Source organism: Mustela lutreola, chromosome 5, assembly GCF_030435805.1.
Source record: "Mustela lutreola isolate mMusLut2 chromosome 5, mMusLut2.pri, whole genome shotgun sequence".
Lineage (NCBI taxonomy): Eukaryota > Metazoa > Chordata > Mammalia > Carnivora > Mustelidae > Mustela > Mustela lutreola.
In genome coordinates, this window is record NC_081294.1 from 162,217,602 (window position 1) to 162,231,654 (window position 14,053).

Consider the following 14,053-nt stretch of genomic DNA (forward strand, 5'->3'; position numbering starts at 1 on the left):
TAGCATATTCAAAGGACTTATCTAAGTAGCCACAGGCACTTTTGGGAGGAGAAAGGAGAGATAACGGAAAAATGAAGCAGGCGGCATTCCACCCTGAGCAGGCCAGGCATTCCAGCTACTCAGCTTCCATGAAGCAGGCAGCATTTCTCATTGAGTGAGCCAGGCATCCCCAGCTGCTCAGCTTCAAGGCCGTATATCCTGCTCACCCCCAGAGACCTGTTGCCAGTATGTGTTTTTCTTAAGGCTATATCTAAATGTGCTTGGTAACTAGTAAACTTTCCCATGAGTTATATTTTAAGTAATACATTGTTCTGAGGGGCAGTTGCAGGAAAGCTGATCCCTATGGACTGTATCTCAGATTTACCTTCTTACTGACTTCTATTTGGAGCTCCTGAATCTAAGCAATTCAAAGCACCAGGATGACATGAACAAATTTAGAAGGAAAGCCATCAGGATAATTTCTCCCAACTCTGTCTCTGTTTAAATGCATCTCTGAGAGTGGCAACATCCCTACAGTATGCTCAAAGCAGTTCCATCCACAATTCTCAGTAGCCCTCTACATGGATGACTTTCTCCTTCCATTTGTCTTTCAGATATTATGGACCATGCTTCCCTCTGAGCCTAATTTCTTGATCACTTACCATCCCTTCTCTATTCCCAGATTCCCACTCAAAATTGTAGGTATACCTTAGACATTAGATTTATTTTATATAAACCATCCAGGATGATTTATCTTATGTAAAGTCCCTCTCCCCTCCATACTTAAATGATTTCTAATGATATCATTGAGCCACCAACCTATGAGACTACTTTTTTTGCCTAAGGAACATAGCTCATAGCCCTGTAATTTCACAAATTTCCTCTTGCACCAAAACTCATTCCACTGTCCTATACAGGTTTTATATTAAATGCAACTTCCTCTGGGAATAAGTTCCTCTCAATATGGTCAGTTTTGCATTGCCTGTAAGCCCCCATTGTAATCCCTCTCTCTCTCGTTTGAATTGTCTTCAGAAGTAGATTGTTCTAGGGTATTCTTCACTGATCATCAGAATTGTATTTCAGAATAATAACAAGCACTTATTAACATTAAAAATTTATGAAAAAATAAATAGAATATTTATGAATCCAGGTAAACATTTTAAAATAATTATCAAGTAGAGTTTATACAAGCTTTCCAAAGATGAGTCAATCACAGTAAATATAAGAATATAAAGCAGGGAAAAGCAACAGCAACATGGGATTTTTTTAAATCTCAGAAAACCAAAAATGAAAAGGAAATTCTTATATCTATTAAGAATTCTATGCCAAAACCAACTTTTAATAATATATTTAGTGGAAAAAACTTGAATGCATTAAGACTTAAAAAAAAAAAAATTACCTGCCATTACTGCTCCCTACAAAGGCCCAGGTCAATATAAGATAAGGAAAAACATGGTTAATATACAATTCAAAATTATGAAATAATTGAGTTTTACCCTTAACTTTTTATTGCTGACATATAAGGAGGAGTGTGTTTAACATAGCACTATTATATAGATGATTATTTATGTTTAATATAGCATTGTTACCTAAGCAATTTATTGAAGCTAAAAATTATTTATTTGAATCATTCAATTAGTCAGCAAGTATTTATACAGCCTACTGAAAACAAATGACACTCTTTTAAGTTAGACTACATATGATGGTAAACAAATTTGAGGAACAATAAGGAGACATATCCATGGGTATAATGGTTGATTGGATATGGAAAGTGGGAAAAGAGAGGACTCACAGATGTCTCATATGTTTCTGTTGAGGCAGCCAAGCAGAAGAAAACTTTAAGTGTTTTTTCTTGCTTTATTGTGTATTTTACAGGGACATAATATAATGGTTTCTATACTGAGAAAGAATACTTGGTGGGAAAGTGACAAAAGGACTTCAGTAATATGTGTAGTCTTCAGAGTTATGAACAGTTCTGAAAGTACTATTTCTATGGAGTCTGAGTATAATTTATAATGACCACTGCTTATTTTTAGTGGATGTGGCAGAATACTGTCTGTCAATGATATTACAACCATTTTATATTCTACAAAAACAGAGAGGAAAGCCTATATGAATTAAGTAGAAAGTAATATAACAGTTTTTAAATCAGGTTGGCTGGTAGTAAAATATATTCATGGAATGTAAAATACAAATTCAGCCTGCCCTACTATGTCCATATAAATCAACTTGATCAAAAAGTTGATTTGTTGAAGCATATTTTTCAAAAATTTTAATTAAATTTAAATATAAATACCAGGATTGTGAAAAGAGTTGGCATCATGATGCCAAAGGAATAGTTTAAATGATTATGCATTTATTGAAAGAAGTTTTATAACAAGTACAGACAATCCCTGACTTACAATGATTTGACTTACAAATTCTTGAACTTACAATGGTGCAAGAGTGATTCATAGAAACCATATTTCAAAATATTTCATATTTCAAAACCCATCACCAAGGACACATACAGCTGACCAACACAGCCACCAAAGCTTATTGGTATTTATCAGGATAACAACATGTGGTACATTAGTCTCATGGTGCTGGGCAGAACAAGAAGGCAAGGGCATAGCCCCAGTCAGCCATGTGATCATGAGGGTAAAGAACTGATACACTCACAACTGTTCTGTACCCATACAATCGTTCTGTTTTTCACTTTCAGTGTTGTATCAAATAAACTACATGAGATATTTAACACTTTATTATAAAATGGGTTTTGTGTTAGATGATTTCTCCCAGTGGTAGGCTATTGTAAGTGTTCTGAGTGTGCTTAAGGAATGTTAGGCTAAGTTATGTTGTCCAATAGTGTCCAATAGGTTAAATGCATAAAGTGCATTTTTTACTTAAAATATTTTCAGTTTATAAAGGATTCATTGGGTGTAATCCCATCATAAATTAAGGAAGATTTGTGGTTTATCCCATATGTTGAAAATGTTTAGGTAAAGGGAAGAATATATTTTCAAGAGATTTTTTTTTCTGGCTTTGCAAGCCAAAGGCCAAATCAATAAGATTGAATTCATAAAAAGGAAAATATCCAGCTTAATCTAATTAAAAAAAAAAAAAAAAAAAAAACCTTAATGAACATATATTTCAAACTGGGGAGTATATACCTTGGGATAAAACAGATTTTGTGGGAATTTTGATACAAACTTGAATGACTACTACTCAAAAGCATTTGACAGAGATTTTTATACTAGATAAAGCCAGCTATACTCTAAGGCCCCTACTGACTTGAAGATTATATACTTTTAAATAAACTATCTAAAACTAATAGTAATGCCTCCAAATTTTATGTAAGATAACTTATGTTTTATATTTTCAGGTTATAAAACATTACTTTGTCTAGCTCCATCTTCAGAATAGACTCTCAACTCAATAGAATGGGTATTTTCATGCCCATTTAAAATAATAATGACAACAAAAGAAATTACAAGTTGAGCATTGTTATGTAGCCAGTAGATAGTAGAGTGAAGGTAGATGTGGCTAAACTCATTTGCCTATTCCTTGTAAATAAGCTGTAAAAACATAACATTATAAAATGCATTTTGATACAGGAGATTGGCTACTCAGAAATAAAATAAACTTGATCATTTCTTCAGAATTAAAAACATCTCATGAATCATTTGCATTAAGCAATTCTCCAGTTTCTATAATCTCTTCATATTCCTTTTTAAAAATCTTTCCCTATCATCTTCATTAGTGCCCCTTTCACATCTTTGTTACATAACGTGTAGATGAAGGGATGTAGAGTTGGAGCGACAATTCCATAGAGTAAAGTAAGGCCATGAACTTGTCCTGGATCTGGAAGGTATCTGCAGGGGGCTGCAGGTAAGTGGCCATAGCAGTGCCATAGAAAAGAACCACCACCACCAGATGGGAAGAGCAAATCCCTAGAACTTTTTGGCGACCTTCAGCAGATTTGATCTTCTACACAGCCTGGACAATGCAGCTGTAAGAAATAAGAATGAGAATGAGAGGCACAAAAAGTAAAAGTGCACTGACCAGGAAGAGTTCCACTAGATTAAATGTGGTATTCACACAAACGAGTTTGAGAACTGGTACTTCACAGAAGACATGGTCTATGATGTTCCTTCCACAAAGGGGAACCTGTGTGGTGAGCACAGTCTGTACCAGTGAGCTAACCAAGCCAGTCAGCCAAGTGGTCGCTGCCAGTTGCCAAAAGAGGTGTGGCCGGCATACTGCCATATAGCAGTCCACAGCCATGACTGTGAGGAAGATGCATTCTGTGGAACCCATCGCCAAGGACACATACAGCTGACCAACACAGCCACCATAGCTTATTGTCTTTTCTGGGCCCTGCAGGTTAAACAGCAGCTGGGGGACTGTGCTGGTGGTATAGCAGAGGTCCATTAAAGACTAATGGATGAGGAAAAAAATAAATTGGGGTGTGGAGCCAGGGATTCAGATGAGCCAGTATAATGATGGCCATATTGCCAAGCAGAGTCAGCAAGTAGAAAACCACAATGATAGCAAAAAGGGTCATCTCTAGCAGAGGCTGCTCAGAGAAGCCCAACAGGAAAAATCCACCAAAGGAGCTGGCATTAGGAATAACCATTACTTTTCATTGCATCTATGAAACTGAATAGAAATCTATACCATCATCATCTTTCCTGGGTGCCAACCTAAAACATGCAAAAAGAGCAAATTCCTTTCTGAACCATATAATCACTTAAAATTTAAACCTTCACGCTTTTCTTATGCCTATATTAATATTTTCTTCCTGTCTTCTTTAGAATTTTCACCATTGGCTTATTTAACATATTTCCATTGTCTGGAACCTTGACTACTCCCATTTTTGTTACCTCTACCTTCAAAAATGCATATATCTCCCCTATTTTGAAAATTGAGAACAGAAATTTTCATTCTGAACTGAGATAATGACTCCATACATGTTGTAGCATGCTTGGGGCTTTGTCAGAAGATTCCATCTATCAGATCTTTATTGCCAAAAAAATTCCTTAAGCATGATCATAATATAGAATAGGCAGGAGAATGAAAGTGCATTTGGCCACTTTAAAATGGATTGTGTTGGTATACTCACAATAAACATCATCCATATTTTAATTTTCTAATTATTTTTAAATCGGCTTATACTTTCTGAAAATTTAATTGAACTATGTGTTGTATGACACATTTTGTCTACATAATAACATTCATATATTGGAAAAGGACAGAATTATTGAAAATATTTGCATGAAATTCAAGTAACATTGCTTTCAAGTTAACACTTCCTCCATTACAGAGAGTGAACAAATTGGTAGTTTTGGATCTATGTGCAAATAATTCATTCAATTAACTGGCATAAGAGAAACATATACATATACCTGTCTAGTAAAATACTGAAAAATAATCATATTAGCTTCAGTTAAATCTAATAAACAACAGAAAACTTTATTCAATTATGTATTTATTATAAAAGAGCCATAAAAATATTGCTCTATATTCCATAGAGCCTCTTCTTAAAAGATCAATGGACACATACATATAAAGAGAAATAAGGGCATTATTACTGACACTCTTACCTGAGGTCAAAAAGCAGACACTAGCAAAGAGAAAATGAATCTACTCCTGGAGTAGACTCTCCTTTGTCTCTAAAATGAGAATATAAGAAAGTAAGGAAGAGGAATAAATAGTATTGTTTACTTGGCTGAGATCACAGGGGCAAAGAACCCCAAGGAAGTAATTAAGATATGTGCTCAGTAGTGTATAGTTTTTCAGGAATCACTTGGGGAAAGGATTCCTGTATAATAGAAATTTTTGTCAGTCTAATATTACTACTTAGCAATGGATTATTGCAGTATTCAGCATCCAAATAAATGAACACCTAATTTCACTAAGCATTATAATTTCTAGAGCTATCGCATTGCTGCAAATTGCAAGATTCCATTCTTTTATATGGATGAGAAATATATATATATATATATATATATATGTAATATATAATATATAATGGATGGATGCTTGGATGCTTGGGCTGCTTATATAATTTGGCTATTGAAAAATAATGTGTAATAAACATAAGAGTGCATATATCTTTTCAAATTAGTGTTTTTCCACTGGGTAAATACCCAGTAGAGGAGTTACTGGATCATATGGTATTATATTTTTTAGTATTTAGTATTTGAGGAAACTTTATATTGTTTTTTACACTGGCTGCACCAATTTACATTCCCACTGACAATGCATGAGATTTCCTTTTTCTTCACATCCTAGCCAACACTTGGTTTCTCTGTGTGGGTGTGTCTGTGTGTGTTTTAGCCATTCTGATGAGTGTGTGCTTTTAATTTACATTTCCCTGATGATGACTGATGTTGATCATCTTTTTATAGTGCCTGTTGACCATCTGTACATCTTCCTTGGAGAAATGTTTTTCATGTATGTCAAACACCCTGTCTGTTAATTGGAGCATTTATTTCACTTAGATTCAAAGTAATTATCAGTAGATATGTACTTATTGTAATTTTATTTTTGGTTTTGTGGTTGTTTTGTAATTCTTCCCTGTCCTTTATGTTTGCCTTGTTATTGTCTCTTGTGGTTTAATGGCTTTCTTTAGTGATGTGCTTGGAATCCTTTAAATTATTTATGTATCTGTTATAGGTTTTTTTTTTACTTTTGTTTACCATTATTTTCACATATAACATCTTATGATGATAGAAGTCTATGCTATATTGATGGTCACTTAAGTATGGACTCATTTTAAAAGCATTATATTGGGGGGGACAAGATGGCGGGGGAGTAGGAGGAGGCGCCTTTTCAGCCGCTACCTCAAAGTGAGCTGATTACCTACCAAAGAACTCCATTCACCCATGAAATCAGCCTGAGATCAGAATTATACACGTCTGGAACTCTACAGGGGCAGAAAACGCCAGTGGGCAGGTAAAGCAGAATGGGAAAGGCGGACTGATACGGGAAGATAAACAAAAGGGGGAGGGAGCCACCAGAGGCGACCTGTTGGAAAGTAATACCCCAATTCGAGCGAGAGTGCCCTGCATCTGGAGACCAGCATTAAGTTGGAGACTGGTTGAAAGCACTCCAAAAGAGCAAAGGATCGCGGGGGAAATTGTGGGAATCGGGGCAGCTAGGGACAGGGGCTTAAGTCCCTGGCCCCAGGACAGCCTCCCCGGCGCTGAGGCAGAGAGAGTGCGGCAGAGAAACCAGCTCTTGGTCCCTAAGCCACCAGCGCACCCGAGAATGTATGGGTTTTAGTTCCTGTGAGGGGATGGGAGCCACGCGCAAGCCCTACTACAATGCTTGAGATAGGCGCACACATCCCTCATGCTCCCCTGAGTTACAAAGGCCTGGCCGGCGCTCTTTGACCCGCGCCATTGTTTTAAAGCCTAAGCCGCGCACCCCGAACTCTCCCCTGACAGAGGTGCGCAAAAGCCCAACCTGGTGTTTACGGACCAGCACCCTGTTCTCAGTGCCCCAGACGCACGCCGCCTCTGAAAGAGGTACAGGCAAACCGGGCACTCCCAGCCCGGGCCAGCGGCAAAATCTCAGTATGCGATTGCTGCTTGGAACCTCTCTGGCAGTTGGGAGCTCCCAGACAGCCGCCACTGCCTTGGCATTGTGTAAAAGCAAAAGATCCTGCGCCTCCAGGGTCTGTAACTTGGAACCTGCTCTGCCAGCGGCCAAGGGGGAACTTATTTAGGCTCTGCACCCAGACTGAGGCTTCTCTCTGAGAGGGAGATCTGGGTGTGGTTTGTTTTCCTCTAAAACTACAAAAACCATCAAAGGCGGTCAAGGTGAGAAATAAAAAAAAAGTGAACAAGCATATCTCTCACCTTGACCGCCTTTGATGGTTTTTGTAGTTTTAGAGGAAAACAAACCACACCCAGATCTCCCTCTCAGAGAGAAGCCTCAGTCTGGGTGCAGAGCCTAAATAAGTTCCCCCTTGGCCGCTGGCAGAGCAGGTTCCAAGTTACAGACCCTGGAGGCGCAGGATCTTTTGCTTTTACACAATGCCAAGGCAGTGGCGGCTGTCTGGGAGCTCCCAACTGCCAGAGAGGTTCCAAGCAGCAATCGCATACTGAGATTTTGCCGCTGGCCCGGGCTGGGAGTGCCCGGTTTGCCTGTACCTCTTTCAGAGGCGGCGTGCGTCTGGGGCACTGAGAACAGGGTGCTGGTCCGTAAACACCAGGTTGGGCTTTTGCGCACCTCTGTCAGGGGAGAGTTCGGGGTGCGCGGCTTAGGCTTTAAAACAATGGCGCGGGTCAAAGAGCGCCGGCCAGGCCTTTGTAACTCAGGGGAGCATGAGGGATGTGTGCGCCTATCTCAAGCATTGTAGTAGGGCTTGCGCGTGGCTCCCATCCCCTCACAGGAACTAAAACCCATACATTCTCGGGTGCGCTGGTGGCTTAGGGACCAAGAGCTGGTTTCTCTGCCGCACTCTCTCTGCCTCAGCGCCGGGGAGGCTGTCCTGGGGCCAGGGACTTAAGCCCCTGTCCCTAGCTGCCCCGATTCCCACAATTTCCCCCGCGATCCTTTGCTCTTTTGGAGTGCTTTCAACCAGTCTCCAACTTAATGCTGGTCTCCAGATGCAGGGCACTCTCGCTCGAATTGGGGTATTACTTTCCAACAGGTCGCCTCTGGTGGCTCCCTCCCCCTTTTGTTTATCTTCCCGTATCAGTCCGCCTTTCCCATTCTGCTTTACCTGCCCACTGGCGTTTTCTGCCCCTGTAGAGTTCCAGACGTGTATAATTCTGATCTCAGGCTGATTTCATGGGTGAATGGAGTTCTTTGGTAGGTAATCAGCTCACTTTGAGGTAGCGGCTGAAAAGGCGCCTCCTCCTACTCCCCCGCCATCTTGTCCCCCCCAATATAATGCTTTTAAAATGAGTCCATACTTAAGTGACCATCAATATAGCATAGACTTCTATCATCATAAGATGTTATATGTGAAAATAATGGTAAACAAAAGTAAAAAAAAAACCTATAACAGATACATAAATAATTTAAAGGATTCCAAGCACATCACTAAAGAAAGCCATTAAACCACAAGAGACAATAACAAGGCAAACATAAAGGACAGGGAAGAATTACAAAACAACCACAAAACCAAAAATAAAATTACAATAAGTACATATCTACTGATAATTACTTTGAATCTAAGTGAAATAAATGCTCCAATTAACAGACAGGGTGTTTGACATACATGAAAAACATTTCTCCAAGGAAGATGTACAGATGGTCAACAGGCACTATAAAAAGATGATCAACATCAGTCATCATCAGGGAAATGTAAATTAAAAGCACACACTCATCAGAATGGCTAAAACACACACAGACACACCCACACAGAGAAACCAAGTGTTGGCTAGGATGTGAAGAAAAAGGAAATCTCATGCATTGTCAGTGGGAATGTAAATTGGTGCAGCCAGTGTAAAAAACAATATAAAGTTTCCTCAAATACTAAATACTAAAAAATATAATACCATATGATCCAGTAACTCCTCTACTGGGTATTTACCCAGTGGAAAAACACTAATTTGAAAAGATATATGCACTCTTATGTTTATTACACATTATTTTTCAATAGCCAAATTATATAAGCAGCCCAAGCATCCAAGCATCCATCCATTATATATTATATATTACATATATATATATATATATATATATATATTTCTCATCCATATAAAAGAATGGAATCTTGCAATTTGCAGCAATGCGATAGCTCTAGAAATTATAATGCTTAGTGAAATTAGGTGTTCATTTATTTGGATGCTGAATACTGCAATAATCCATTGCTAAGTAGTAATATTAGACTGACAAAAATTTCTATTATACAGGAATCCTTTCCCCAAGTGATTCCTGAAAAACTATACACTACTGAGCACATATCTTAATTACTTCCTTGGGGTTCTTTGCCCCTGTGATCTCAGCCAAGTAAACAATACTATTTATTCCTCTTCCTTACTTTCTTATATTCTCATTTTAGAGACAAAGGAGAGTCTACTCCAGGAGTAGATTCATTTTCTCTTTGCTAGTGTCTGCTTTTTGACCTCAGGTAAGAGTGTCAGTAATAATGCCCTTATTTCTCTTTATATGTATGTGTCCATTGATCTTTTAAGAAGAGGCTCTATGGAATATAGAGCAATATTTTTATGGCTCTTTTATAATAAATACATAATTGAATAAAGTTTTCTGTTGTTTATTAGATTTAACTGAAGCTAATATGATTATTTTTCAGTATTTTACTAGACAGGTATATGTATATGTTTCTCTTATGCCAGTTAATTGAATGAATTATTTGCACATAGATCCAAAACTACCAATTTGTTCACTCTCTGTAATGGAGGAAGTGTTAACTTGAAAGCAATGTTACTTGAATTTCATGCAAATATTTTCAATAATTCTGTCCTTTTCCAATATATGAATGTTATTATGTAGACAAAATGTGTCATACAACACATAGTTCAATTAAATTTTCAGAAAGTATAAGCCGATTTAAAAATAATTAGAAAATTAAAATATGGATGATGTTTATTGTGAGTATACCAACACAATCCATTTTAAAGTGGCCAAATGCACTTTCATTCTCCTGCCTATTCTATATTATGATCATGCTTAAGGAATTTTTTTGGCAATAAAGATCTGATAGATGGAATCTTCTGACAAAGCCCCAAGCATGCTACAACATGTATGGAGTCATTATCTCAGTTCAGAATGAAAATTTCTGTTCTCAATTTTCAAAATAGGGGAGATATATGCATTTTTGAAGGTAGAGGTAACAAAAATGGGAGTAGTCAAGGTTCCAGACAATGGAAATATGTTAAATAAGCCAATGGTGAAAATTCTAAAGAAGACAGGAAGAAAATATTAATATAGGCATAAGAAAAGCGTGAAGGTTTAAATTTTAAGTGATTATATGGTTCAGAAAGGAATTTGCTCTTTTTGCATGTTTTAGGTTGGCACCCAGGAAAGATGATGATGGTATAGATTTCTATTCAGTTTCATAGATGCAATGAAAAGTAATGGTTATTCCTAATGCCAGCTCCTTTGGTGGATTTTTCCTGTTGGGCTTCTCTGAGCAGCCTCTGCTAGAGATGACCCTTTTTGCTATCATTGTGGTTTTCTACTTGCTGACTCTGCTTGGCAATATGGCCATCATTATACTGGCTCATCTGAATCCCTGGCTCCACACCCCAATTTATTTTTTTCCTCATCCATTAGTCTTTAATGGACCTCTGCTATACCACCAGCACAGTCCCCCAGCTGCTGTTTAACCTGCAGGGCCCAGAAAAGACAATAAGCTATGGTGGCTGTGTTGGTCAGCTGTATGTGTCCTTGGCGATGGGTTCCACAGAATGCATCTTCCTCACAGTCATGGCTGTGGACTGCTATATGGCAGTATGCCGGCCACACCTCTTTTGGCAACTGGCAGCGACCACTTGGCTGACTGGCTTGGTTAGCTCACTGGTACAGACTGTGCTCACCACACAGGTTCCCCTTTGTGGAAGGAACATCATAGACCATGTCTTCTGTGAAGTACCAGTTCTCAAACTCGTTTGTGTGAATACCACATTTAATCTAGTGGAACTCTTCCTGGTCAGTGCACTTTTACTTTTTGTGCCTCTCATTCTCATTCTTATTTCTTACAGCTGCATTGTCCAGGCTGTGTAGAAGATCAAATCTGCTGAAGGTCGCCAAAAAGTTCTAGGGATTTGCTCTTCCCATCTGGTGGTGGTGGTTCTTTTCTATGGCACTGCTATGGCCACTTACCTGCAGCCCCCTGCAGATACCTTCCAGATCCAGGACAAGTTCATGGCCTTACTTTACTCTATGGAATTGTCGCTCCAACTCTACATCCCTTCATCTACACGTTATGTAACAAAGATGTGAAAGGGGCACTAATGAAGATGATAGGGAAAGATTTTTAAAAAGGAATATGAAGAGATTATAGAAACTGGAGAATTGCTTAATGCAAATGATTCATGAGATGTTTTTAATTCTGAAGAAATGATCAAGTTTATTTTATTTCTGAGTAGCCAATCTCCTGTATCAAAATGCATTTTATAATGTTATGTTTTTACAGCTTATTTACAAGGAATAGGCAAATGAGTTTAGCCACATCTACCTTCACTCTACTATCTACTGGCTACATAACAATGCTCAACTTGTAATTTCTTTTGTTGTCATTATTATTTTAAATGGGCATGAAAATACCCATTCTATTGAGTTGAGAGTCTATTCTGAAGATGGAGCTAGACAAAGTAATGTTTTATAACCTGAAAATATAAAACATAAGTTATCTTACATAAAATTTGGAGGCATTACTATTAGTTTTAGATAGTTTATTTAAAAGTATATAATCTTCAAGTCAGTAGGGGCCTTAGAGTATAGCTGGCTTTATCTAGTATAAAAATCTCTGTCAAATGCTTTTGAGTAGTAGTCATTCAAGTTTGTATCAAAATTCCCACAAAATCTGTTTTATCCCAAGGTATATACTCCCCAGTTTGAAATATATGTTCATTAAGGTTTTTTTTTTTTTTTTTTTTTAATTAGATTAAGCTGGATATTTTCCTTTTTATGAATTCAATCTTATTGATTTGGCCTTTGGCTTGCAAAGCCAGAAAAAAAAATCTCTTGAAAATATATTCTTCCCTTTACCTAAACATTTTCAACATATGGGATAAACCACAAATCTTCCTTAATTTATGATGGGATTACACCCAATGAATCCTTTATAAACTGAAAATATTTTAAGTAAAAAATGCACTTTATGCATTTAACCTATTGGACACTATTGGACAACATAACTTAGCCTAACATTCCTTAAGCACACTCAGAACACTTACAATAGCCTACCACTGGGAGAAATCATCTAACACAAAACCCATTTTATAATAAAGTGTTAAATATCTCATGTAGTTTATTTGATACAACACTGAAAGTGAAAAACAGAACGATTGTATGGGTACAGAACAGTTGTGAGTGTATCAGTTCTTTACCCTCATGATCACATGGCTGACTGGGGCTATGCCTTGCCTTCTTGTTCTGCCCAGCACCATGAGACTAATGTACCACATGTTGTTATCCTGATAAATACCAATAAGCTTTGGTGGCTGTGTTGGTCAGCTGTATGTGTCCTTGGTGATGGGTTTTGAAATATGAAATATTTTGAAATATGGTTTCTATGAATCACTCTTGCACCATTGTAAGTTCAAGAATTTGTAAGTCAAATCATTGTAAGTCAGGGATTGTCTGTACTTGTTATAAAACTTCTTTCAATAAATGCATAATCATTTAAACTATTCCTTTGGCATCATGATGCCAACTCTTTTCACAATCCTGGTATTTATATTTAAATTTAATTAAAATTTTTGAAAAATATGCTTCAACAAATCAACTTTTTGATCAAGTTGATTTATATGGACATAGTAGGGCAGGCTGAATTTGTATTTTACATTCCATGAATATATTTTACTACCAGCCAACCTGATTTAAAAACTGTTATATTACTTTCTACTTAATTCATATAGGCTTTCCTCTCTGTTTTTGTAGAATATAAAATGGTTGTAATATCATTGACAGACAGTATTCTGCCACATCCACTAAAAATAAGCAGTGGTCATTATAAATTATACTCAGACTCCATAGAAATAGTACTTTCAGAACTGTTCATAACTCTGAAGACTACACATATTACTGAAGTCCTTTTGTCACTTTCCCACCAAGTATTCTTTCTCAGTATAGAAACCATTATATTATGTCCCTGTAAAATACACAATAAAGCAAGAAAAAACACTTAAAGTTTTCTTCTGCTTGGCTGCCTCAACCAGAAACATATGAGACATCTGTGAGTCCTCTCTTTTCCCACTTTCCATATCCAATCAACCATTATACCCATGGATATGTCTCCTTATTGTTCCTCAAATTTGTTTACCATCATATGTAGTCTAACTTAAAAGAGTGTCATTTGTTTTCAGTAGGCTGTATAAATACTTGCTGACTAATTGAATGATTCAAATAAATAATTTTTAGCTTCAATAAATTGCTTAGGTAACAA

General features: G+C 37.3%; 2 pseudogenes; one reads left to right on the forward strand and one right to left on the reverse strand.

The window, feature by feature from the left end:
- Positions 1-3,691: 3,691 nt before the first annotated feature.
- Positions 3,692-4,597, reverse strand: LOC131831248 (putative olfactory receptor 2B8; annotated as a pseudogene).
- A 6,421-nt stretch (positions 4,598-11,018) lies between these two features.
- Positions 11,019-11,924, forward strand: LOC131831249 (putative olfactory receptor 2B8; annotated as a pseudogene).
- Positions 11,925-14,053: the final 2,129 nt, after the last annotated feature.